The sequence below is a fragment of the Atta cephalotes genome (assembly GCF_000143395.1).
Source record: "Atta cephalotes unplaced genomic scaffold scaffold00033, whole genome shotgun sequence".
Lineage (NCBI taxonomy): Eukaryota > Metazoa > Arthropoda > Insecta > Hymenoptera > Formicidae > Atta > Atta cephalotes.
The window spans coordinates 1,853,966-1,860,055 of NW_012130097.1; positions in this window are offsets into that span (position 1 = coordinate 1,853,966).

Here is a 6,090-nt window from a genome sequence, read left to right on the forward strand (position 1 = left end):
CTCTCTCTCTCTCTCTCTCTCTCTCTCTCTCTCTCTCTCTCTCTCTCTCTCTCTCTGTAAATCTATCTATTTCTATCTATCTCTATCTCTATCAGCAGATTTCGAAATCGTCTTTGGATTGCGGCGTGAAATCCATTACCGTTCTCATGAGGTGGCATCGCGCGTACATCATATTCCTTTGAATTTCCATAAGTGCGGACACTTCTCATCGCCGCGGCTCTTTGGACGAGATGCAAATGGCTAGATACGTAAATGCAAATCTGCCGAGCGAACGACATGAACACAACGAAGACGGTGTCCACTTACGGCGTGGATTTTGCCATTACGTTTCGTTCGTTGTCATTCCACGGGTGACTGACTTGTCAGACTCGTTGCACTCTCAACTAATCTCATTTTAACGGAGTTGAAAATGAGGAATGTATTTAAAATTATTGTACCATAAGATTTTCAACAAACAATGAAGAAGACTAAATTTTGATTAAAAATTCTTTACGTAGTTTTAACTTTGCTTATCAGGCATCAATAAATTGCTTTCAATTTAATTTGTGATATTATTCCAGCCTCCAATTTAAAATTGTATTTCAAGACAAATAATCGGCGCGCTGTTTGCTTGAATTAGAAATAGTAAATCACAAAAATATTATAAAATATCAAGACTCATTTTAACTGAATGTGATCTTTTTCATCTATATTGAACATTCTCCATTTTCACTTAATATTATTTTTAATAAAAGATGATATTCATTAAAATGATAGTTCATTATTTCAAGACCGTCTTAAATAATATTCTTAAGATGCTAATACGGTCCTCTGATTAGCTTATGACATCTTAAGACTGTATTTAAGATACAAATTAAGTTACAAATATAAAAATTGACTATGAATTCCATTATAGACTTCTATTATTTCCAAGTAAAGATGCGAAAATCATTAAGTATATGCGCTAGCTATTTTCGACAAGATCAGAGTTCGCCAACTTGCAAGTCATTGCCAACAACGCTGAGTACGAAACTACGAGGATGGTTATACATGACCGATGTGCTGAACCACGTTGGACCTAATCCAGCGTGCATGCTGTAGCATACATCAGTGACTGCTAATGTACCGGCGCTGCTTCGCGTGCGCGCACATGCTCGCATTCTGCAGTATGGGAACGCATGCACGTATGCATGCGATAATTTCGATAACTCCACTTCGGCGATATCTACTTACAAACGGATAGAACGATCGGCGCAGTTCTTACGAATTGTACTCATGAATCTAGTGATGCAATCGTTAAAGCAGTTGGAAAAAAATATCTTAATTTCAAAGAAATATTTCTTTAAAATTAAGATTTTTTTTCAGTGTAATAATCGAGTAATAAAAGACTTTCTTACTTTTACGCGCATATCCCTTTTTAATTTTACTTATGTAATTTAATTACTAAAAACGGAAATTAAAAAATCTGTTTTACAAAAAATATTTTCGAAGAAATGAAAGAAATAAAAACCTGTGTTAAAAGTATCTTGCATATTCTCTGATGTGAAATGAAAAATATCTTGCATTAATGGTAAAGCAACACATGTCGATAGCATTCCTCGTACACCAAATTCAATTCTTGTTCAATTATTTAGCTCATTAATTGCTTTATCGTCTACTTCCAGATAATTTTAACGTAATTTGAACTCTCTATATTTCTACTCTGTCGATAGCAGCGTCGGGTAAAATAATTTGATTTCTAAATACATAATGTAACTTGCTCTAATCGGTCGTTCAGGATAGCAGGAAGTCTCCTGCCCTAAATCCGGAAACGAGTTTCACCAAGCGCATTGTCTCTGACAGTATTTTAACGATCGAGTACTGACACATAAACGGTAACACCTGGCAGTGTATAACGAGTGCATCCGCGGCAATAGATGTAAGAAATGTTATTGTTCGCATCGACGCAATTAATACCGAATCGTACCGTTTACATGATTGGAAGGTACAAGTATGCGAGTATATAATAAAGCATCGTCGCACTAAAATATTTGCTTCATTTTGTATAAACAGACATTTCGTATAAATAGACTTGCGTAATGGTCTTCTCGATATCTATCGCGAGGTTGCAGAGTTCTTGATATTTCGCCTGATTTATGTAATTAATTAACACTTTCTATTAATTTTATTTTCTATTAATGGTTTATTTAATTCCCGATATTATAAATGTTATCTCAGACAGTTTGGAGTTTACTCGCATAGACTAAATATGATATTGAAATGATGAATATACTTACTAAATATGTGATAACTTAAAACAAGTTATTATTTGAGAGATATATAAGGCAATTTTTTTAGAAGAGATCACGGAAATTGGATTATGACATAAAAAGAACGATTCTGTTAAAATATTTAAAAGTTTAGTTCGAAAATAATTTTTTGAATTATCAAAATAATTATTATAAAAAATTCAAGCAATAATGTAAAATATCAAAATTGTTTTTTCCATGTAGTAACTAGCTTGAACGTCCTTGATAGTTTAATAAAATTATTTTCAGATTTCTATCGAATTAAATTTTTAAATGCTTCAGTAAAACCATTCTTTCCAAGAAAAATTTTAATAATCTGAATTAAAGAATATATTCACAATAAAGAAATATAAAAATAGATTAAATATCTAAACTACATTATTAATACAAAACTTCTTATCGCATTTTCTCTAATTGTATTATAGCTAACTCGGTTAAGAATATTTAGGCGTTTATTATTATTTTATTACTGTTAATTAGCGTTTCTGAGTCTTCGTTATACCGTAACAATACTTCCGGATGTTACATTAGCTTCAATGATTTATAGTATATCATACGTCTTACGGATGCTCGCTCAAAGCAGGATCGAGCGCATGTCGCGTCCGAATAGCGTTGCAAACGAGGCAACTACTTAACTGTGAGAATTGTGTCTCGACATACTTGCAGTCAAAGTGAGTCATTATTGAACGCTTTGTCTCGTTGGGCAACGAGAAATTCATGGAACTTTACTTTGGGTAATCACCAGAAAGTTTGCGTTTCCGAGACGAAATGAGTCTTACTCCGTTGATGCTTCACACTGGATGCTCTTTATTTTCATCGTCGCGAAGTTGACAAAGTTGACAATTCGTTATTGATACATAAATTTGAACACATAAACTTGCGGTATCGCGGGGCGTAAATAAATAATCAATGCTAGTACATAGTTGCACAAAATTGCGCGTGGTGCCTTGCGTATTCGTTATTTCTGTTAACTAAGAGAGCTTCACATAGATTGATTAAAATTTAAATATAAATAGAATAGAGATACCTTATCGATTTTTATCGGAGAGATGTATTGTCAAAGAGATTTATTTACATAATTATAAATATTTATATAAAATTAGAATGCAACAACTATATTATCTCCCAGAGAGGATATTAAAAACCGCTTTTAATGTAGCCAATAATCTTTTTGCAGGATAGGTTTGGGATAAAGAGACACGGAAAGTGCATTCGGAAATGCAGCGCACGATAATCCCTCAGCTTCAATGGATAACGATGATGATGCCGGAACTGACCCGCGGAAATTTATTAGCACGCAAGTAGAAAGTAGAGCCACTCTTTGACAATGAGACTTTGTTCCCACGGTTTCGGTAATCTCGATATCGCGTGACGAAACTTATTGGAAAAGTTCCCTTCTTCCCCCTCGCGAGAATTTCGCGAGTTGGAAGTACGATCGAGTGGATTTGCCAATTCACTGTTACGGAATAACAGGGAAAATACTTGAAATATACAATGTTGCGGTAATAAAGATGGAGTGTCGTAATGAAACGTACGCGTTCTGTACGCATGCCGTCTCTCCTCAGAAGTTCGAATCGGCACGGGGCGCACTGATTTAGCTGATTATTGGAAAAGTTTCCTTTCCACCGATAAAACCTCTTAATTCATGGTGATTTCTCATTGGCAGGCGCTGACTTAATAATCTTCCCAGATTTCCTGAATTATGAAACAGATTAAAATATAAACTTTCGCTCTACATGAAAAATATAAATTTTAAATACAATCATGGAAATGAAAGCCACAATTTTGTCTATATTATGTAATTATTTATCTTTTTTATATTTTTTTATATCTATTATCCATTTAATATCTATTATCCATTTTCTTTTCAATCTTTTATATGTGATCTTTTTCATATATAATATGACTGTATCCTTTAATTTTAAATTTTCAATATTTAATTCAGTATTTAATTTATTATAGTGAAGTATGAGAGACAAAGAGAGAGAAGGCAAGGGAATACAGTGAAATATTCTCTTCATTTAAGGATTAGGCGGCTGCTGCAATTAGAAGCAGCGGCGAGATGTTACTCTTGATAAAACAGTCACGAATTCCGTAGAGCTTTTCTGCGTAATTACGTTCTTGATCAAAAGAAGACTAACTTTATTCTTTAGATGAACGTTAATTATTATGCACGATAATAGTTCATATATCAAAACTTATTTGTAGTATAATGAACAAAATATAAAAATGTAGAATTATTTTATAAAATATTAAGAGAGTAAAATATTAAGTAAAACATATAAATATTTTAAACTATTAAATATCCAATAATGCTATCGTCACATCGTTTAACAAAATATACATGTATTACTTCATTTGTCAAAGAGAGAAAGACATTGATTATGTCATTATAGTTACATAAAACAGCCTTTAGTTTAATGTAGCAAGTGACTGAATTTATCATTAGTTATTATTAATCAGTACGAGCAGATAATTTTTAAGGCAAAAGTGAGTAGATTGACGTACTTCGTTTTCTTACTTCAAAAGCGACACAAATAGAAAATTAAATTTTCTAAAAAAGAGGAAAAATATTTTACAACTTGACAAAAAATTATTGACTAATCAAATAATATTGGCAAAAAGAATATATTAACATGTCATTTTTGTTATTTTCGTTTTATAACTTTTAAAAATCACCCTTTTTTTAAATGTACACCCAAAAAAAAGATTGCTTCGATTTAAAGAAATTTCGGTTAAAGAACAAAGCAACCTTTTCTCTGGGTATAACGACTTTAATGGGTTTTTTTAAACTATGCTCTCTTTTTAAATTATGATGCTTTTTTTATGAAGTTAATTTACTTTTAACGATTGATAGAGTAATGTTTCTTAACTCATTCACAGTAATAATTTGAAAATAACGTTTTTTGACTTGCGTCACTTTTGAAGTAAGGGAGTGATGCGGAAACAAAAGTAATTTATCACAGTTTATTAGCGCTACTCTCTCGGAGGCGAAACATAATTTGTGCTCGAGATAGGCTGAGCAGGCAGGAACATGCTTACATGAAAAATGTCCACGATGATGTTAACGCATTAATGTAAAACAACGGGTTGCGATACGAATAATGGGAGCAAGCAACGAGTTTGAAACAAATTGCTAGAGATCATGACGAGATAGAGGAGAATGTAGAAGGAGAAAAAAGTCTTGCGAATACTGCGAGGAGTTTGGGCGCTACGCGAAAACGCGAGGGGATATTAATGTGCTCGAGCCGGACTTGGCCGGAGGCAGAGCAACACTAACCGAACTTCAATCGAATTAACATACGAATGGCACTCGAGCCAATTGCGAAACTTTCATTTTAGCCGAGCAACAGCTAAAAAAAGCCTCTCTTCAGTTTCTATCCCGACGAATATTCCATTATAGAGTTTTGTTCGGAAACTTTGCGATCATTCGCCAAGCGACTGAAAATTTATTTATTTAAAATTCGTTTAAAATTCGATGCATACTATTTTTTAGTTAGTCGCTTAATGAGACAATATTTGACAAGCTTTTTATGAATATTAAATTCATTATTTTTAAGAAACGAAAAAGACGCAAATTTAGAATAAAAGTGACAATTTTAATTTTTCATATTTCTTGTTTAATGGAAAGATTTAAATATAATGCGATAAATTTCGATAAATTTTGACATGCGCAAGAATTAAATTTCTATAGGAAAAACAAAATCAATTGTGGCTTATGAAATTTATCGACATTTCTTCAAAAATATCCGCGAGTCTATAGATTGAACTATAATCAGATTTAGATATAACAATATTAAATACTTGTATAATTATTAAATTG